Raw genomic sequence first — 23,333 nt, 5'->3', positions numbered from 1 at the left:
CTAGTGGTTAAGGCAATGAGCTAGAAACCAGGAGACCGGTTTAGTCCGGCCTTAGGCAGGAAAGCCAGCTGGGTGACCTTGGGCCAGTCACTCTCTCTCAGCCCAACCCACCTCACAGGGTTGTTGTGGTGGGGAAAATAGGAGGAGGAAAGAGTATTAGGTATGTTCACCACCTTGAGTTATTTATAAAAATAAGAAAGCTGGGATAGAAAATAAATAAAATAAAATAAAATAATCCAGTTTCACATAGAAGCTGAACTATGTTTATAGAACAGAACTTTAGGGACACACCACAGCAGCTTGAAGCTGCATCATGGCATTTGAGATTTATTTTTTGATTGAAGTTCCATAAAAACACTTGTAAATAATTTTTTTTTTAATCAGTAAGACAGGAATGGAAGTGCTGTCTTCCAGGTATTCCATGTGTCTTTCCTCTCTCAAGTAGGTAATAGGTTTCCATTCCAAACCTTTTCTATGTTATATTGGGATTCTGGATACAGAGAACAGCATCTCAAGTATTATGTAATGCTGGGATTCCAATTTTCATACAAAGTGTTACTATTGATGTCAAAAGCATCCTGCAAATAACTTATAAGTGTGACATGCTGTGCAAAACTCGTATCTTTGAAGATTTGCACTTTTCTACTTAAACTGATCATCCTTCTTCAGAGGAAGAACAAACAAAGGAACATCAGTCATGGGTTGATGACCATCTAGTGGCCCTGTGATACTGATATAATGGACCGTGCATGTTGCATATCAAAAATTCCATCTAGTCTTTAATGCTAGACAGCTATTTTTCTTGATATCTATATTTCCTGAATCAAGATCAGTTTTGAAACCCACTCTCTACTTATGTTTCCCCTGCCACTTAATGTTATTCTATTTATATTCTTTATTCAGTATTAACCCCACCCCAAAATATGTCTCTTTTATAAGATAAAATATACAACTAATACAACAGTAATTTGCCATCCTACTTTCACATTGGGAGGTAAATATTACATTCATGTGATGTGCTGTTGTTGGTTTTGTTCTGTTTTACTTTGGTTTTGAACTTCAAAGCAGTTCAAAGCTGACTTGCATTAATCTTCACTTCTTGCAACCTCAACGTACTGAGAACACGAAGAGAACACTATGATTTCCCACTAGCTGACCAACAGGAGAATGCAAAAAATTCAGTTGGTATCCTAATTCCTGAGCCCACACAGATCCTAGGAAAAAAAAAATACTGCACACTTCCACTAAGTAATTGTTATGTTGCCCCCTCCATATTTTCTAACTTATGTTGTGCCCATATGTCTCATCATGTCACACTGAATATTCACAATGTTATTCTGGAGTATCTGAGTTTTACACTTTTTAAAAGTGTTATCAAGAGTAGGAAGTCTTACTTGAAATTCACAGTGAACTATCCTTGGATGGTAGATAAATCAGTCCATATCACCTGTAAAAGACTGAATATTAAATGCCATGCAAGCAAATGATAGGCTTGTCTATAGTTAATCTTAGCAATTATGTTTCTTTATATTAATTTAGTAATGCCAGACAATATCCACCATGTTCTGAGTATTATTTACAAATAATACTAGATAAGCTGTATGCAAATTGGTGCCACCTAGATGTGCTGGATGACAGCTCCCGGAACTCCAATCCAACTCATAGGACGAGCTGTGACATTCACAGGTTTTGAATTCCAAAGTGATGGCCGGACCAATAGGGTTCTTGTCGTCTCTTCTAGTTTTTTCTCCTACGTTGCAATATTTTGCTTTCAGCGTTACAGTGATAATTTATTTTGTAGGCACAGTATAAAACTGTTTCTGCTTTCCCTCTCACATCCCTTTAAGCTAACCACAGGCACTTGCGTTCATTTATCTGCCACTCAAAAAAAAATCCCCAAACTAATTTTATCACATACAGCTCTGACAAGCAGACATGTCTATGTCTAGAACACAAATAGGTGTATCTTAAGCAAGCTCCATATGCAAACTCAACAACAGCCTAACCAAAGACTAGATGTGAATCAACACGGATAATATGTTTTGAGGACATATTATCTAAAACAAATATTCCTGGCTTGCATAAGTGTATACAGTGTAATATTATTCAAGTTATTCAGACCAAGAAGATCCTGTTTGGTACAATAAGTCATTAACCTCCTGTAATAAGCAGGAATTTGTTTTCCATTAACACGTTTTCACATTCTCCTATTATGACACTTGTACAGGGCCGCAACTAGGGAGGGGCAAGCGAGGCATGTGCCCCGGGCACCAAAATGAGCACGGGGGGGGGGGCGCCAAAATAGGCGTGGAATCCATGTTTGCCCCGGGTGACACAGACCCCAGCTACATTAGTCTTTCTTGAGTAACCTTAAAAACCTAAGTAGAGTTGGACTTGGTTCATACTTGGATGGGAGAAATACCAGGTTTGTCAGCAAGACTAAAAAGTTAAAAAAAAATCCTGGAAGAAAACAATGGCAAACCATGTTTGTATTTTTGCCAAGAAAACTATATGGTCACATCCACATCTATGAAGTCACCAGGAACTGACTTCTACATTCTAAGGAAGAAAAGAAGAAAGGGAGTGTCATCAGGTGGACAATGAGTCCTTCAGGCCTTCCAGTGTCTTAAAAAATGTTCTCAGTTCCAAGACTTTAGTTGGCCTATGGCTAAGTTCACGCATTGTTCCAAGTTGTAATGTGGTTTGTCAGTTTGGGTTCAGCACACTTGGTGAACCTGGATAGTGTAGTTTGTCACCCAGCTTGATTTGTGAACACAGCTATTGTGGCTTATTCAGCAAGCCATGGTTAGTCCATGGTTTAGGGGGATGTGGGCATCCCCTCCCCAACCAATGTTTCTGCTTGGTTTAATTTTCTTCTGATCTGGCTTCAGGATTGAAAGAGCCATTGGGAGGCTCATTGGGAGGGCACTCTCTTCTGTTGGTGGGGTCCCCTAATGAAAGCCAAAAAAATGCTATTTTCAATTTTCCAAACTTCCTGGAGCAGCACCTGACATAACAGCACTCTGGGATATTGAAGGAGATATAGAATGATAGTTTCCCAGATCTAGTTTTGTCACATGAAGACTAAACCATCAGTACATTTACTTCCAAGTATAAGTTAAACAGCTACCTTTTTAAAATTTATTTATTTACAGACAAGTATGCCAGCCTTCAGAAAGACTGCTGAATATGTGTTTTAATAACAGGTTTAGTCATCTTCAGGAAGGCTAGTACTATATACCAATGTCTATAAGGAGACTATGTAATGCCTGAATTGTGCTTGGCAAAACATGGGTCATGCATTTCACAGGCACATGTCTTTGCAGAAACCACGTGTCTGGTTTCTCCTGCTGCCAAGGCCAAAGTAACCAGGAGGGTAGTGTACAGTGATGGAGGGGAGGGGATTGTTAGCACTAGCCTCAGCCATCTAGGAGGAGCTTGCCAGATGCCACATCTGACTTCATCACCACCAAGATTATGAATGAGGCATTGTAGATAATTTGAATCTCAAAGACTTGTGTTGGGGGAAGACAGATTTTAAAACAGGAACAACTAAGGATATTTGAGGCTGAGGGATGAGAGATAAAGGCTGCATCACAAAAAGTTGTCCTCTAAAAAGAGTTATTTGGGCATCTTTGTGCTTCAGTTGGTGGGACGTGAGGATGAATCCATAAAATGAATGCTTTTTCATGTCCTCTAGAAGTCTTAATAGAAGAACAGTACAAAAAGAAGGGATGGAAGAAGAAAAAGAAAAGGTCCAAAATTAGGTCAGATTTTTTAACCATGAGCTTTGCATTTTAGAATCAGTCTCTTAACAATAAGATGGCAGGCTGCATATCTTCCTCAGCTGTAGGCATTGCAAGACATCAGATTACTGTATACAGAACATTCTGGGGCAAAGAAATCATGCCTCTCTCCCAGTTCTGAAAACACAAAAGGAGACCAGTTAAGTCTCAGATCTGTTTCCTGTCATGGGTGGAAAACCTGGCTCCTGGCCTGGCAGAGAGGAGAAATAAAGAAAAAGTTGGCAACTTTAATGCTGATCTGAATCCTTTGCTCCTTTTTTCCTGTTCAAGTAGTAAGGTAAAATAAGCACTAGAGATGGGGGTGGGGGGTGGGATCTTTAGAAATTCATAGGGGTGGGGCATTGGGCAGACTTCATAATCTAAAGGGCCTCTTTCTTTCACCAATATCACTGCATGTGTGCAAGACTACCCACTCTCTTCCTATAAGATTTCAGTCAGCAGCAATTCCTTGAATGATTCTCTAGCACTATAGGATCCCTCCATGCAGCTTGGATTTTCATACACAGCCTTCTGGCTCTGCAACAATGGTTGGAATAATCCCGTGACTTTGTGATATCACATGGCCACCTGGCCAGACAAGACAGTGCTGCTGATTGGGAATTCACAAAATTGGAACCAAGGCTGCTGCATGTGAGTCCTGGACATTTTTCATATAAAAGAGGCTTCACAACCACTTTATAAATGTATTAAGGTAAGCACAAGTTCCTTTTTCCCACTCCTTGAATGTCTAAGGATACTCTTCCACAGAAAGTAAGGGACTTCATGGAAATAAGGGGCAGAGGTTAGCACAGCAGACCAGGAACTATAAGGTCAACCTTGCTCTAGTCCCTTTTCATAAGTGCTGAACCCCCTCATGGTTTGGCCAGCAGTAGAGGTAGGATTCAGTCTCAGTCAGGCCAAGCTATGGGGCCACACACAAGTTTTGTCTGTGGTTATGCACCCACGCAGATATTTTATATATTTTTGTCCAAATGCTGAATCAGAATAAAAAACATGTCTCAAAAGTATTTTTCATTCTCAAAAAATTCATTTGGACTACAACTATTACTGAGGCAGCAGCTAGTCAAAATGGAACATATTCAATACTAAACAGCAAACACAATCTTTGACCACAATAGTGGTTTTGGCTTCTTTCAACTGCTGACAGATTTTAGAGGATTTTAAACTTAATAAACTCAAAGAAGGAGAGATACTGGGCCATAACGATGATGATCATTCTACTAATACAGAGGCTATTCATTTCTTGGACATTTACTAGTGCAAAAAATGTGAGATGCTCACCATTGTCTCAGAACCATCATGTTTACACTGGGAATGACTTCACATTAAAATGTCAAGCAAACTATAAAATCAGAAGAAGAGGAAATGGATTAATATCAAGATCTGTATTCTTTCTCCCCAAGAACTTTTGATCTTGTTAGCTACACAGGACCATAAATATGTGACGAAACGATCAGAGCATCCTCAAGTTTTCTTTCTTAATGTGTTATCTTTTTGTGCTATTTTTTTTTCCAGATTGATTTTGGACAAAGGGCGGGGGGGGGGGGGGGAGAGACTTACAAATCTCAATTAGGACAGCCCACCAACACAGTTGCAAAAGTGCAACAGAGGATTACCACAAAATTAGCTTCTCCTTCTTGGTGGCCTACTATCAACCTGTATTACAGATGCCTTTATTCAACTTGGTTGTTACCACTAGTGCAAGGCTTTTGTATTCCTCCCTTGAAAGATGATGGAAACTTCCCAGCATTCATTTAATCTGCTCCAGAGGACTGGGAACCAGCATGCAGGGGGATAGAAAATCTCATCCCTTTTGGTTCTCTTAGAACCTTTTCTTGCATCACAGAACAGTCTGTCTGTTACTGGAGAGATACAACCCCATTTCTTCATCCTATGCTCTGTTTCTTGGAGGAAGGTGTTCTGTTGTCTCCTCACAATTGTCCTGTTAAATAGGTCAGCCAGGGATTATCTAGTGAGTACTATAACAGAAGGGCAGTTCACCTATAAGGATTTCAGCTAAATAAATAGAGACTTTTCGATCAGCAAGAATGTGAGCTCTGCTTGGTCATGATTGCTCTTACATCCACCAAAATATGAGTGCTTTTACTGGAACAGACATATTATTCCATCCTGAATTATTAAAATCAATTGGCATTTTGCAGTTGATTTCAATCAAATGAAATACACACTTTATACTGTACATTCAATATTTCAGGATTTACATCCATATCTCTGGATGGGCTCTGAAATATTTTTATAATTTCATTTTTTAAATATGTATTTAGTTATTTAAGCTTTTGGGGAAACAACTCTAAGCAGTATATACTCCAGTACAATAAAAAGGTTTAAATGATAATAATACAATACAATAACAAAACAATAATAATAATAATAATAAATAACAATAATAACCTTCACCTCTATCACACCAAGGAATACCATCCTCCATAACATGACAATCACATACTGCAGGGGTGAAACCCACCATTTTATCAATAATGTATTATCCAACTTTAAGTCCAGAAAGTCATGAACAATTCTTGCCAGAAAAGAAAGGCATTATGATAACTGTGCTCTTTGTTAGGACCTGATTCCAACTCAGTAAGATAAAGCTTTGAAATAATAATGAAATCTTACTCGAGTGGGTAGAGTGTGCAGGGAAGTTCAGTACTTTGCTGTGTGCCATAGTTCCAATGGCTGTCTTCTCCTTGCTAAGAAGATTTTGTTGTAGGAGCAGGATGAGCAATTTAGTTTCCAAGAAGTACTAAAACCACAGAATTTGGAAATTAGGAATGTGGCTCACAATTAAATTAAGTGAAGCTTTTGGAATTTGAATATGATATGGCATTGTGATGAACATTTCTTTCCTATCCCAAACCCACAGTTTACTGTATCAAATTCAATACTGAATAAACTTAACTGTATCTCTAGGAACATGTTCCAAAGTTATAGATATTTAGTCCATTTTTCTAGCAGCTAGAAAGAAAAGTCCTTGAGATGGTTTTCCACTCCTTCTTCCTCCAGACTCTGCATATAAACTCTCCATTTGTATCCGTCAATTAATCAAAGACCTGGACTTTCAAGGAACCCCTTGTTTATGGAAATCTGGCCTTTCTTTCAAGCTTTGAATGAGAGCTAAATAGAGCAGTTCATCTGATGAAATGAATGGCTTCTGCCAAGTGGTTTTTGCAAAGTTGGGTCTTCTGGCACAAGTCGGCTTTTAGGAATTCATTTATGAGCTTGGGGTTAGCTAGAAACTCTGGAATTTAAATTTATGTCAAAGACTTATGGTTTATCCTGATGGACTTTGAGAAGAAATCGTAATCAATTTCCTGAAGTCATAATATGCAGAAGAGACAGCTAGACGGTTTCATGATTGGTTACTTATTTTTGTTTTACATTTTTTTAAAAAAATACTCTGTGTGTAGGCCCTAAGTAAGGAAAGGAAGATTTTAATCACCTTTGCCTAGCTGTTGCAGGGAAAATATTTATATTTGTACTTCTAGAACCAACTTCTTTACAACATAGCCCATGCTAGACCTCATGAGAGTTATGAGCCGATCACCCTAATTCAAACTAAAATATTTCCATTGCATTTATATCCTGATTTTCTTCTAAAGAGTTCATGATAGTGTACTTGTTTTTGTTTCACATTCATACTCTTCCTTACAAGATATCAGTGAGATAGTTTAGGCAGGATGTATTTAATATCTGAATCCCTAGCAAATTCTGATATGACTTAACATTATGGGTTGATCACTAAATTACATTTATCCAGATCAAAATATAATTGCATCCCCACTTAACTCAAAACACAAAAATCCATACTAGCCAGAAATATACTTTTTTTTTTCTTCCTAGCATTTTCCTCGCAAGTGCAAGGAAAAGTACCAGACCAAATTGGCTCTCAGGAAATATACAATATTTATATACCATATGGCTAGAAATATACAATATTATTTAACAAATGTGAACATAATTTGAGGAAGACATTATCAGATTTGACTTCATAAATCTTGCAGAGAGGAGACTGTCCAATCTGGCCTGCAGAAATCCAGATCCTAGTAAAGAGATACATACAGTTCTAACTCTGCTACCTTCTAGTGGTTATTCAGATTTTTACAGCCCATACCTGGCAGCTCTCTTAGCCAGGCACAGAATTCATTGCTTGGGTGAAGAAGCAAGAATAATTCTGTTGCCTTTGTCAGTTCTTTAAAATTAGTGCTGAATTTAAACTAGAGATTCCAACAGATTATTGGACTCTGCCTAATTTTTTTTCAAAAGCAACAACAAATTAAATAAATAGTTACTTTCATCCTAAGGGAGATGCCCCCCCAAAATATACTCTGTTGATGGGGTTCAGATTTTCTGGACTTTGAGGATGGGATGGAGAAATGGCAAAGCTTTCTCTAACAAACCGACAAACAAAAATAGAGGTGTGAGCATATCATGAGAAATGATTACCTTTTTTTTTTCAGACTAAAGATTTGAAAGACACAGTGTTATGCCTCCAACTTCAGTTTCTAGGTATGCTCAACCATTTTTAAAAAATTAATTTATTCATTTCTGGGGCAACTGGAGCAGGTCCAGAATTAGTTTGTTAAATAGGCTAATTTTAACCAAGAAGTATTTGCATGTGCTCCTACATATCCAGCTGTATTAATTATTCTCTTCATTTACTTTGCAGATTAATTTGTCTAGGAGCTGGCCAGCAGACTATATTAAAAATAATAACAATCTTAACTAAAGTTGCTTTTATTGAGCAACGAACTATAATCATTCTACCCTTTCAATGCAACTATAAGTTCATTTGTGCCTCCCACTTTAAGGTGTCTTGAATCATTCAGTGAATACATTAACAATTTGGCATCTTGCCTGTATTTTTGGTTGGCTGGGGGTCTGCAAGAGTGACTTGATAAACAAAAGGCAATAGGTTCAAAGAGGAGCAAAGTAATTTAAATGATTAATCAAGTGCTAAAACTAGTTTCACCTCTTCTGTTTTACAAACTCTATATCACCCTTGTGAGGGGAACAAGATACCCATCTGGAATTCTCATTTGAAATATTAGATTGAAATTCAAAAATTCAGCCAAGCAGCATGGCTTGTAGGAATATCCTGTTGGATAATAAACTGCATTAATCTTACTTAAATTTTCCATCTAAATCATGTCTTAAGACCATATTACAGCAGGGCAATATGCCTTGTTTTTAAAGCATTGTGCTACTGAAACGGTTATTAAAAGAGAAGGAAAAAGCAGATTTTTTTTGTTCTTTTGCTTCTGGTACGACTGTTTTTCCCCTTAATATTAATAAACCCCTGTTAAATATTTTGCACTCAGTGAAGAAAGTCTGGCTTCATTGGCCAACACTTATGTTTTCGTAAAAGGAGATAAGAAACCAGCATAATGCAAACAGAAATTATTTTTTATTATTTATATTTGCATTTTTCTTGGCAAAAAATTAGATCGATGGACCAAAATAACTTGTGTGTATTCCCAAGATCACCAAGTAGTATTTCCCCATTGCTGAACATTCATGTTATATGGAGTTATTCTTGCTATGAAGCATGAAATAATAATACTGTCCCCCAGGATTTTGTTATAGACAACTGTAAACAGCGAAGGTTGTAAGGGCTAAAAAGTTCTAGCCATCTTTTCCACCACCATTTGGTTGCTTATTCCATGAACCAAAAAGCACTGAAATAATGGAGAAAGTCTGATTAAGGCCCCAAAAGCTCAGGACACCTGAACAGGAATTGTCAAAAATTGCAATAGGATAACTGGCATATGATTGTCATACCACAAACTAAACCAAATTAATACATATTTTCAATCCAATGAGTGACAATCTTAAGACTCCTCATTCACCCATCAGTATGATTGTTAACCTCTGCATCTATGAACCACCATGCAGTCAAGCGAAACTACTTGGATTCAAAGCCAATTCACATAGCTATTTTTTTGTTTCTACATTGCATAGTTGCAGCAAGATGAGTTTTCAATTGAATTTTGGCATAGCCCATGAATCTTTTGAATACTCCAACATATGTTGAGATTCATGGTTCACCACAACCTGGAACACTTTCAAAAAGGTGGACTCAGCCAAGACCACCATCCTGAATCTGCCCAATATAAAAAAACATTAAAAAAAAACACCCCAAAATTGTTTCAAAGCTATGAGTATTTCAGCATCTGACATTTTCCCTTGTCTTGAAACATCAAGATTTGTATGGGATGAAAAGCTAAAGAAGTAGCTAAATGGGGTCTTTGGATATACAATTTATTTTACTTCGTATCTGAGGATGTTGCTGTAGTATCAGTAGTATACAGAGCTAAGGAAGAATCAGAGGAGGCACGTGTCAAGACAGAGTTGAAAAACATGATGATGATGATGATGATGATGATGATGATGATGATGATGATGATGGGTAGTGGCACCCTATTTATGGAATTCCCTCCCCAGAAAGGCTTGACTGGAACCCACATTAGCAACAATTCAGAACCAAGTAAAGACCTTTCTACTTTTCCAGGCTTTTTAACTGGCTCTTAATTATATTTTAACTGTATTGCTTTAGATTTTGAATGACTGCCTTGCTGCTGCCTAGTTTATATGATGTTTTTATTTTGCACTGATTTGATTTTATTGTATATGTTTTATTCTGATTGTATTTTTAGTGTGCTTTATTATAAACCACCCAGAGAGCTTGTTCATTAGGCAGTTTAAATTTTTAAATAAATATAAATATATAAATAAACAAATAAATCAATGATTATGTATTTTTAGAAGACTAGTCAACAAAGCAGCTTAATCTGCTTCAATGGGAACTCTTCTTCAAGGATAAGTATAAATATTCATACATCATGGTCAAGACAGAATTCTTACATTTTTGCCAGCTTCTCTTGTTAGCTGAACTAAATAAATGCATTTGATGAATGCTTTCATTAGTTTGTTTGCCTTAGCCAATTTGGCTTATTTGGTAACAAGCAGAATCAGAAGCCATGGCTTGTTCTTAACTTCTGATTTTGGGAGAAAGAGGATTGGACTTCCACACAGTACACAATTTATGGAAGAAACTTAGCTGTTCCCATTGGCAGGAGTAGCTAAGTGGAAACAGTGGGTTTGTATTCATAGTAAGCTATAGGCCTGAAGAATTCTGCCTTGCACAAACAGCAAGTATGTGCAAAATTAAACATTAAAATGGCAGAAAAGGCGACCATGGATATGTTAGAAATTTGTATTGTCAGACTGTTATTGTGATGACTTTATAATCATCCTTCAACAAAATGGGTACAAACCAATTCTGAAAACAATCTGAATTATTCAGACCATGATCATGAGATATAGCTAGGCAATGCAAAATTCACATACAGTTGGAAGTCTAAAAATGTACTATTTTTTTCCTTAATGTTTGGAATCTCAAAATAACTATTTTAAGAAACAGAAACTTATACTAGTAGACCAGGGCACATAATGAATAGATCTCAGTTTGATAAACTCCTTCCATTTCCTTTTCTTTCACCCCCACCCCACCCCCATTAACATATTGCCTGATGTACCATCAGATCCATAAACAGTATGACTTACTGTGAATAAGAACATCACGAATTGAATTTCCATTGTTAAGTTGAGGTGTAACCATAGCTGAGAAGGCATCTGTAGAGGACATATTATTGGGAAAGAGAGGTAAGTCCATAGTTGCCTTATCCTAGGTAGGGGGTAGAGGGTGGGAATGGCAGAAGCATTGTTATATAGTCCAAGGTCTAATTTCCAAAGGGCTACTCGCAGCCAGAAAAAGACACACAAGCATCAAAAAGTAGCCACTAAATCAGTCCAGAAGTCAACAGTCAAATTGATCCAAGCCTTAGGCTACATCCCAGATAATGAAAATGAGAGAATGGCAGTCAGAATTCAAACAATATGTCATATCATTCAGGCACAAGAAAACAGACTGTACAGGCTTACAGATGAAAAATACATGTTATTTCCTGAGCTACTCAAGCAGAAGGTTGAGTGGCTTATATTTATAATGGAGGCTGTAGCTATCCTTTTCTTATCAGCCAAAGCTCATTAAACCTGATCCGGCTACAAGGCCATCCACATGATTGTGTTATACCTTATTGTGTTAAAACTAATTTGGCTGCAAGTTCAGTCAGGCATGCTGGATTTCTCTTGGTTGGAGCTTCACTCCCAATATGCTCTCCCTTGCAAGCATGGCATACATCTTCTGATACTCAAGCCAGCAGTGCTACTGTTCATATGGGCTAGGTTGCTGCATTGATGAAAGTCCTGGGCAGAAGAACATGGGCTAGTAGGGACTGATTCTGCGCTACTGATTCCAAAGTGATGGAAAGGACTTACTAAAATTGGCTGATCCTTCATCTTCTCCTGAGGAGTCATCCTTAGAAGAGGACATAACAGCAATAGTGTAACTGCCTCACCTAGAGAAGAGGATCCTAGCTTTAAACATGGGAATTGTTGATAGGCACAGCAATGTTTCTTAATATATGTGCAAGTGAGATTTTCAGTTTCATTGGGTTTGGGCTACGGTGCATCTTGACATGGATGTCCAAGCTCTGATACATAGACAAGTTATCTGAGATTCCATATTTATATCTGTCTATCTATCTGGTTTGGGAAGCCTTTCAGGCAGACCTTGCAATGTCCCATGGGATGTTCTAGACGGAGGAAATTCCTGAAAGTTACCAGCCAAAAGATGCTGTGCAGTTATTTTTCTTTTCTTTTCTTCCTTAAAAGATTTTTGTGGAAAGAAACACCATTACCACGACTAATTGCAGTACTATTCAATATAATTCTTCTTCCCAAAGGTGGAAGAAGTGCTGAAGCCATAGGATGATAACAAAAATGCCTGGGATCCCCATGCAATTTTCTGAGGGAAGCAGGGCTTGTAATATTTCTAGAACTGTTACAAATATAGATAGATTTTTAATGGTGAACAGCTATTCTTGGTTCCTTTTTTCAGCTCTCAATTGCTAGGTGGATCTAAAACATAACAGCAGCAGGGGCCATGAAAAGTTGAAAATAAATCCTGGGGAAATCTGGAAGGAAGGAAGGAAGGAAGGAAGGAAGGAAGGAAGGAAGGAAGGAAGGAAGGAAGGAAGGAAGGAAGGAAGGAAGGAAGGAAGGAAGGAAGGAAGGAAGGGTTAAAGCTCAAAACTAACAAAAGGAACCCAAAACAATACTGATTTCTAAATGGTAATTCCTTTCCAATTCTCAGCGGTCTGCAATGCCCCTGCTTTTATTTTTGTGACAAAACATGGCACTGAATTTTGTTAACAAATTTCATTCACTATCCAATTTTAGTGGCAAACTGCCAAAGGATTCAAGGATCAGCAAAATACCAGTCAGGAGCTACATGTGGGCAGCAGTTCCTCACCCTTGCCCCTCTCTCTGTTGCTTTTCTTCCTCTGCAGCTTCTCACCCAGCTCCTAAAACACATTTGGGGAAAAGCAGCTGCTGTGGAGGCATATCTAAAAGAAAAGTAACCAGTTAAAATAATCCCCATCTAAAGGCCTTAGATCTGCATCCAGCTATTCAGATGCATCACTGATTGTAAGGATGGAGACATGCCTGCCCCCCAAATTGCCCATGTGCCCTTATCTGTGTGGCCAGCCTGAATTAAAAATTCCAAATGAAGAATACCGTCTTAACTGTTTGAGAATACTATGATGTAGAATATAAAGTTAGTCTCTTTGTTCAGTCTACCCAGATTGCTCCTACTTTGCTGGGGCACTCATATTTTTCACAAACCAATTAGACATGGAATAAAGTTTCTGGAACCATTTATATTCCGAGCAAAAATGAAATTATCCAGTTTAATTGACTAAATAAATGTTAAGTTCCATGACACCCTCCCCTACCCTGGTGTTCCCAGAATTCCCAGTTCATCAAGGCTAAAAAGCTCCATGTTTGGATCTGCAATACGCAGTCCCCAGTCAATACAACTTTTTTTTTCCTAGAAGCAGCACCCACTAACAACCTAGGTAAAAGTGCAAAGTGTTGCAACCACTATAAAGCAATTGATTCTACCTCCTGGAGCCGGTCTGATATAATTACCATCAATAAATGGCAATGCTTGCTGATAAGATTGGGAAATCTTGCCAAAATTCCTGAGTGGGAAAGGGAATCTGTCTGTCCCTAGAACAGTTCTTTAACCATCAGACAATCTTGCTATTCCTGGATCTGACTCAAGCAGCCTAATGGGAGGATCAGGCTACGTCTCACAACCTTAATTAAGTCTGAGTCAGATTCAAACACTCTCACAACATAAATACTAACTGGCATTTATGAAGTATTTTATGGCACTTTATATCTCATCAGCACATAAGGGTTGATGTGTTACTTTATATGGTGGAGGTTTTGTTCCATGCTGGATATATATCATTTTTGTGATATTAATTCTGACACTTGCCGAGGAATTCAGCTAATAAATAAGAACATAGTCTCTTCTGGTATGAGCTGATAACATTTTCCCCTTCTTTGTACATTCACTTCAGACTGCCATCAATCCACTTTGGAGCAGGAGTGTTTAAGTGGCACCCAATCCTCAGAAAAGGCTGAATTGTTATAACATACCAATCAAGTTTACATTCTCTGTGAGACATGTTCTGCTGAGATACTAAAAACTGTGCATTGGGGAAGATCCTGAGCTTTCTGATCCAGTATCCTTGCTTGCAAATGAAGCAATTTTCATTTCACTCTACTCTGCCGTGTGTTCCCCAGCATTTGGTAATTAAAGGAGTTGTGCTGCTGAACGTGTACGGCCCGCTTTCAGACTTCTTTCACGCAATGCAGGAATGAAAAGTTTGCTTGAAATTGCACCCACAGGGCTGATGCTTGATGCTTTAAGTAGCTCACATGGGTGGTTGGCACTTTCAGTTTTAAAATACTTCATTAATTTTAATGTATGTGCATTTAGAGTTTTGCTTGATTTACAGTTCCTTCCTTTCCCCTGCCTTAGGCCCCATTATCACCACAATATTTTTGGCAATGGATTTAGTCAAATAGTCTGCTGGAATCTATTGTTTACATTCAGCATAATTTTAAAGACTCCACAAAGGCAACAGAATTATTCCTGCCCCCACCCCCACCTACCCCCAGCTACTCAAGCAATTATTTCTGCGTCTGGGTAAAAGGGCAGAACAATCACATCTGGGGTGCAAAAATCCATATGGCCACAAGATGGTAGCCAAGAGTTAAGAGTTTCCTGTATCTCTTTCATGCCATCCAGCACTCCTGGTATTCCTAGCTAAGAGAAGTAGAAAAGTAATTGGGCAGCATGATTTTACGAATAATGTATCATATAGTCCTATTTTCAGATTTGATTTTCAGACTTCACAGGAAATTGGAAGGACAATACGTGCTTCTGTGTGTTTACTGCTATTCATATATAAGTATTTTCTGAATAGCTCTTCACCTTTAAATTTTGGTGGAATAAAAAGTGGCGGTTTATAGTTTTAGTCTAGAAATTCAACCTAATAAACTGTGCAGATTCGTAGGTGTTAGGCAAGGGCAAATCACAAGAAATTATACCTTCTTAGAAAACATGCTTTGGTAACTTTCAATGGGTTTTCATACCTCCAATTGGCACTTAATATGTTGGCCCTTTTAATAGCTTGACCAGCTAATCTTCTTGCCAAGCCCAACAAGTCTGTGGGAGGAACACCAATGAGTTCACATATTTTGGCTGCTCTGACTTATTAAACCACCTCCTTATAGGAAGTTTTTGTTTTTCAGGCTACATCGGCCCCCAAATCTGATTTTCTTGGACAGGGAAATTAAGTATGGGTGGGCTTGGTAAGTCTTGAAGTCTGAAAGTCTTTTTCTTACCTGGGAGAAGTTGCTCAGACATCAGGAGCTGTAGTTCTGAAAACTACAGAACTACTTTGCTGACCAAAGCCATTACTACGTTCATTTTCATGGCAAACACACCTGTAATTTCAATGGGATTCCTCTATAATTTTGATTTTCTCAATATTTTTTTTTAATTACCATTCCAAAGACAAGCTAAGAAGAGGTAAAGAGGAAAGGGGGCATAACTCAACTGTGGGGGGACTAAAAGTTCCAGATAACCTCCCCCAATGTCATCACACTATTAACTCTGCAGTTGTTGGCTGTCAAGAAATCTCTCTCTCTCTCAGAGTATGGGATGCATACACACACACACACACACAGACGCTATTTCCAGAGCTTTATAGATAAGCAACTATTTCAGCTCAGGTCTCCCAGGTCAAGCTCTTATATTTGGTTCATTCCATCAGATCACTTGAATCTCCTGCTAGGCTGGTAAAAATATAGCAACTGAACTTCTTTCTCTAAAACAAGGTAGACACAAATAATTAAACTAATTCTGCAACATGTAGATTGCATATGCACAACACTCCTAATCTGTTTACAGAATTAACCTGTTTTCTAAACGCATGCAAATCATAAACTAACCAAATAGACCATGGGTATCCATGGACAGGCGGTAAGGAAGGCACATGACATGATTGGCATCATTGTGCCTTGTACCAAACTGAAGCCAATTTGGTGGCCTGCTAGAACCACTGAAATGGAGCAGAACTTACAACACAGCTTAGAAGCTGGCACAGAAAAAGAAAAATATCTTAGATAGCTTCAGTGAGCATGCCAGAGAAACACAGGTTATGGATCTTACACACTCAGCCCCCCCCAAACATAAAGAATCACACGCTTAGACATATTAGGTTAAGAAGTAAAAAGAAGCTTACTGACTTTGTTGTTGCTTTCGTTACATCCATCTTGGTGCAAAAGATGAGGTTCCTTTGTTCTTCTTTTCTTTCTAAATACTTAGTTTTGCCCTAAACTCTCAGCCCTACAGCTGCTAAGAGCTGCATGGAAGAAAGGGGAATTCCAGGCCCACCACATGGTGCCCAGAATGGAGGAGAGCAGCACACATCTGTGTGCTTGCTTCTGGTGCAGAAGAAGGAAGAGAGAGAGAGGAAGTGGGAGTGGCAACAAACAGCTTCCTCAGAGTTGCATTGTGGGACAACTTAATTCGCATGCTGATTCACATGCAAATGAGGCATGCTGGATTTGCCAGAACTTCCAACACAAACACCTGTGAAATAGGCTGAGTTTGTCAGGCATGCTTAGCCAAACAAACCCCCGACGTGAAAGTTAACCAAACTTTGCAACTTGTGCAAACGAAGCTACTATTCTTTAACTAACATGGTTAAGCATGTTGTGTGAATCCATCCCATTAAACTAGCCCATTATCAAGAATGAAATTTACAAGGAAACCGAGACATCCTGATGACTAAACAAAGCATGCTATTTGTATGTTTCTTGCTCTAAATAGAGCCAAATCCTTACCCCAAAATAATTCAGTAAACTTCACATGATAGCCCAGAGAACCCAAATTTGTTATACAGCTGTGCCAAGATATCTTGGAGACTAACATTTCCAGAAAACTGAACATTTATATGTCAGCTCTTGAGATCAAGAATGTAGCTGTTTCCCATAATGTTTATGGAGCTCCCATACAAGGTGAAGAAGTGATATTTGTCCGATATTAACCCAAGGTACTTGAATGACTAAGAACAGCCCGAAATGTCCATGATATGAAGGAAGAGAATGCCCTTGAAATCTCATCTTTTCCTCCCAAACATAATAATCACAGCAATAGAAAGTAATATACTGTATATCTGTGACCTATTCCTCTCTCAAAGAATAAGGGAAAAGTGTCCATCTAGATATTAGATTTATTTGCTCCATTCAAGAAAAAAATGGGCTTTATCACCTAGGGAAGGGATGTGTCCCTTCCTTGACACATCCTTCTCCAACACCGAATAAGGCCTAAAATATTTCCATTTGACCTGGTGAATTTGCAGATGCTATGACATGTAACCTGTAGCACAGGAAGTCATGCAGCCTCGGCCACTCTACCGCTCCTTCTGTCCAGTGAAATTTTCATTCCAAAGAACTCTTGAAGTTCATCATGATAGTCAGTTCTCCCGCTTACAAAATATTCCTAAAGACCACTCAAGAAAATAGACCAACTATTCACAGAAGATTCTTTTTATGTAATAAAATTGGGGAGGAGGCTTCCCTTTTCCCCTGTTTCTCCAAGGGTTAGAAAAATACAGGTATTCCTGGATGATATACAGATTTACTCTCTGTAAGCCAATGGATACAAAATAGTGGCCAAATAAAGAAACTTCTCCAATCCAATGGCTCCATATGTGTGGTACCACAGCTCTCAAATTCTCCTTTAAATATTTCCATTTCATTTCAAACATCTCCTTTAGGAAGTGAAAGCCAGGAGGATCCCCTGACCTCTAATAGTAGCTTCAGAACATTCCCTATATCTTTTTATACTGATTTTTTTTCCCCATATAGCCTTTCTATTCCTCCAGTCCAAAAAGTTTTTTTTCCCCTTAGGGTAAACTTCTTTCAGTCTTTGTACTGCAACAGTTCCAAGAATATAGCCTTGGGAGACCAAAAGCAGCCCTTGAAGAAGGATGAAGTTCAGTTTTAAACTGAAATTATTTAACAGAAACAACTGAACAGATCATGTCAGTGTCCACTTTTGTCCATCTGGACACTGCCGTTTATCAATGCATGTCTGTATTTCAGGTATAAGATATGGTTCCATGCAGCAGATGTCAGCTTAAATCCCACTGAATTCAGTGAAACCTTGGCATGTTTAACTGCATACTGATGTGCTCTAACTATGTAGATTTAGGGGATTTCACAGCACGATTCTAACATCTTTGCTCAGAAGTCAATTGTGTCATGGTCCAATGGGACTTAGTCCTCCCTCGTCATGTACAGTATGTAGAACAGACTACAAGCTCCAGAAGTATGCTGAGAGTCCTGGTTAAAATTCCCAAGTGCTTTACAAAGATTGGTTCCCAGAGTTCCTTCTGAGAATGCTAAATCAGTTAAATCCACTGATGACTGGGGAGTGTTAGTGAAGTGAAGAAGCTAGCGTAGTGGCCTAGGAAGACCCAGATTCCAAGACCTACTCAGCCATGAAGCTTACTTTGTGCCAGTCACTGTTTCTCAGCCTCAACTACTTCACAGGTTTGTGTTATGACTGAGGCCATTTTAGCTCCTGGAAGACAAGCAGGGTATGAATGCAACCAAAAAGTAAGAAACTAATAATTCTAGGGTTGATTTTCAATACAGATGTACTGGTAGTTCACTGTTCTAAAGAAAATGACGCTAATTTAAAGCTATGGATCTCAATGTGCTCTTCATTATTTTTGTGTTTGCTATTGAACTGCTACATAAATCTCGCCTATGAATTCCCTATTATTTGCCAATAGTGTGCCAGATGAGGAAAGCACATGTTCCACCTCCCATCCTTCTTACTTTCTATAGAGGCACTACAGAGAGTGTATTGACCAACTGTATTTCTATCTGGTTTAGAGGTTGTAGTGCCTTGGATAAGAAGTCTGTGCTGAGGGTGGTGAGAGCAGCAGAGAAGATAATTGGGATTTCACTATCTCTCACTTCACTTCCTCTCATTCAGGATATAGCGCATACATGCTGTCTGTCCAGAGCCCGAAATATTGTTAGTGATCCCTTCCAACCTCATCATGGCTTGTTTTCCTTGTTACCCTCTGGGAAAAGGTTCTGCTGCATTCGATGTAGAACAGCTAGATTAGATAATAGTTTTGTTCCCTGGGCTATTAGTCTCCTTATCATAACCCCTTCTCACTCTGTGGGTGCACATGCTGTGTGTAGAACTGATATTTATTAGGGGTCAAGATTAGAGGAGTGGAATGGGTAAAGAATGTATATACATATTATAGTAATTAGGATATTTTTATTTTATTGCTGAGCCAGTTGTAACAAAATTTCATTTTAATGTACACTTTGGTGTATAGTGAAATGACAATAAAAGTTATTCTATTCTATTCTATTCTATTCTATTCTATTCTATTCTATTCTATTCTATTCTAGTACAACACTGGGAGCTCATTGTAGAAATAATCTTTTGCACCTTTAATTAAAGCAGGACAGGTAATTTATCATCCCTGACCCTGTTTAAATGGCCTTTGGAGCCTCCTCTGTGTGTGCTGCCAAAATCTGATGATGCAGTTGCTGAAAACTAGTAACATGGTTTCTTGTCATTTTAGTTGGAAAAACACAAACTCTTCTTTAAAACCTAGAAATACCATCCAGGCTGCAAAAATCCAGATGACACCAGATGGCAGTAAAGAGATGCAGAATATTCCTTTGCCACCATCTAGTGGCCATATGAGGTTTTACACGCAGAGCTGATAATCCTACCTCCCAAAAAACTAGGGGGGATCCTTCATGAGTAACACTGCTGCATCCATTTGCATCATTACCGGATGCACTCCATGTCATTATCCTGCCAACTAACGCCTTTGTTCATCCATATGCAAATAGAGAAACTGTCCCTTGTCCTCTCTCTGCCTCACATTCTATGTTAGTTTGCAGCCAAGGGGTTGCATTTTGTAAAACTGGACTTAATTGAAAAGAGTTGCGTGGGCTTTATTCTAACATTTCTAAATTGCCAGAACTGAAGTACTAAAGTTTCCTAACAAAGGAGAGGGGTGGGGAAGGTGTCTGCTAAAAAGACTTTTTCAGAACTCTGCTGAGGATTTGGTCTATTTTCACTTCGAAGTTCACTGTCAAGAAAGATGGTGTTGACTTTATTCGGCAGTCATTTAAATCAAATCTGACTTGAGGATTTTCCTTCATCCTTAGCTGTGGTAATAAAATTTCTGCAAAGAAAGAAAAAAGGAGCAGCAATGCTGGAAAACTTCTTTCTCAGAAACAATCAGATGGGTCACAACATTTTTAAACAATAATAGTAATATTTATTGTATCAAAGTCATGTTATGCTTTATTTGGAACTCTGGCGCCTTTTAAAAAAAAGTTTTCATAACATGGCAGCAATTACAGCCGTCAGGATGGTCCATAAGAGATACTAAGCCAGAGCTTGCTTGCTGCTTCCCAACTTCCCTTCTTGCATTGCATCATAGGGGAGTTTATTTTAAAAAGGGCCTCAGGAATTTAATGATATTCACCAGTAGACAAGGGAAAATTAATAGAGAGAGCGCGCACGCATCATTGCTCCAGAAATTTCAGTGATAAAACACTCACCTCTGTTTAGAGAATGAGCTTCTTGTTAACAAGAATCTGAAAATACGATTTGTCTGCTGCAATAAGTAAAGCCTGAGTTTAAATGATAATTTAAAAATAATAATAAACTTCAGCCAGGAGCTGTAGATATTCTGCTTCATTTTGAACTACCAAGTTTTTCTCAGATAGAGTTATGCAATTTGGGTTTATAAATCAGCAAAACTATTTGTAACCATTTCTGTTTATTAAAAGCAGGGAGGAACCTTTAAACTTCAACATGATATCAAGCCCAATTACAGTTCAGAAGCTCCCACTAAGCACCGAAAGATTCTGTGTTGCAAGTCCCAACCTTATTTTTGTCAATACCACATATAGCAGCGGAGTCTCTTTGCCAGGTAGAAAAACTATTTATGTTGGATGTCAGTATGAACTCAGAACCCTTTCACAACCCACTAAATAAACCAATGGTAGGAGGGGTTAATATTCACAGTGACAGAAATAGGGATAAACCATGTGGCCCACAACTTCATTGTGTTCTTTCACCACATGCAGAGGAGGTTTATATTTTCCAAAACTGTTCTTAAAGCTGAACGCAATCAACTCTACCTAAGGTTGTATTAAATGCATTGGATATTTAGAGTTCAAAATTGTGGAGATCCATGCCACGCTGAATGCCACACTTTTGACGAAATCAGAGATTGATAGGGCCAATGCATGACTGAGTCATGATCTTATGGAATCATTTTAGTTTGTGCATACTTTGAATATAGACAATTTGCTTGAAGAATTAAGCTTCATTCCTCATTCTTTGGATGTGTTTCAGCAGCAGTAGGGTCCTCATTGTCTTAGAAGAAACAAATGGTGAGGCAACTGTTTAAAACCTATAGGTTTTGATAAGTACCATTTAATGTAACATACAACAATTTTTAAGCAAGATGTTGATGACGTCTTCATTCTGATAAAATCAGATAACAATTATAGAGATATATTCCAGTTTAATTTCTCCAGAACCTCAGTAGTTTTTAACACCATAAACCATGGTATCCTAACCAATTATCTAAGTTAAGCATACTCCTACAGTGGTTTTGGTCTGTTCTGTTCTACTCTACTCTACTCTACTCTATTCAATGAACATATAAATGTTCTCTTTATCTTCAATGCTCTTAACACTGTGCCAGTGGGATACCAATGGGGAAGTAATCCATAGATTTGGGCAAAAGTATCAGTAGTATGTGAGTGAATCTGAGTTCTACCATTCTCTTGTATCTATTTCTCTTATGGAAGCAAGAAATTTTTAAGTCACTTTTGAGGTCAGCTGGGGTGGATGAGGACAAATAAGGTGAGACATAATGCAGGTAAAAAAAAGAAAGGTAAAAATTCTGCTCTGTGTGGAAGCTTTCTTTACATTTTTCTGTAGCGTTACTGGCAAATTTTCAACTTTGGTTTCTGAAGTACACAGCTGTAGGTTTGTATATATACATATACATATACTTCAGCCAATGAAGTACACATTCAAATAGTCCTCTTTCACAGAAATACATGCTAATTTAAACCTAATCTCTGTTAGAAATGCAGAAGGAATAGGTTTAGTTTCATGCAAATTTATTTAATTAGTATTTTTAGATGATAATAATAGGTTTTTAAAGATTCAAAATTTTACACTTTTATCAATATTTTTAAAGGTAGTAATATTTAAGCCACCAAGAATTCTCTGAATAGACAGCATACAAATAATTGTGATAAATAAAAATACAGTTCTCTGATAAAAAAATACTAAACAAAATAAGTATATTCAAGAAAAGTATTTACAGAATGCATATGTTAATGAAAGAGTTGTTCACAAACATCACAGTATATATTTATTGATTTCAACCATTATATGGCCACCCAGGGAATCTCTGCATAAAATCTATGGATTAAGCAAAAGGGTTTTTGTTGTTGTTTATTCGTTTAGTCGCTTCCGACTCTTCGTGACTTCATGGACCAGCCCACGCCAGAGCTTCCTGTCGGTCGTCAACACCCCCAGCTCCCCCAGGGACGAGTCCGTCACCTCTAGAATATCATCCATCCATCTTGCCCTTGGTCGGCCCCTCTTCCTTTTGCCTTCCACTCTCCCTACCATCAGCATCTTCTCCAGGGTGTCCTGTCTTCTCATTATGTGGCCAAAGTATTTCAGTTTTGCCTTGAATATCATTCCCCCAAGTGAGCAGTCTGGCTTGATTTCCTGGAGGATGGACTGGTTGGATCTTCTGGCAGTCCAAGGCACTCTCAGAATTTTCCTCCAACACCACAGTTCAAAAGCATCAATCTTCCTTCGCTCAGCCTTCCTTATGGTCCAGCTCTCGCAGCCATATGTTACTACAGGGAACACCATTGCTTTAACTATGCGGGCCTTTGTTGTCAGTGTGATGTCTCTGCTCTTAA

This window comes from Candoia aspera, chromosome 1 (assembly GCF_035149785.1).
Source record: "Candoia aspera isolate rCanAsp1 chromosome 1, rCanAsp1.hap2, whole genome shotgun sequence".
Taxonomy (NCBI): domain Eukaryota; kingdom Metazoa; phylum Chordata; class Lepidosauria; order Squamata; family Boidae; genus Candoia; species Candoia aspera.
The sequence above is the reverse complement of the archived record's forward strand: the minus strand, read 5'-3'. Positions refer to the sequence as shown.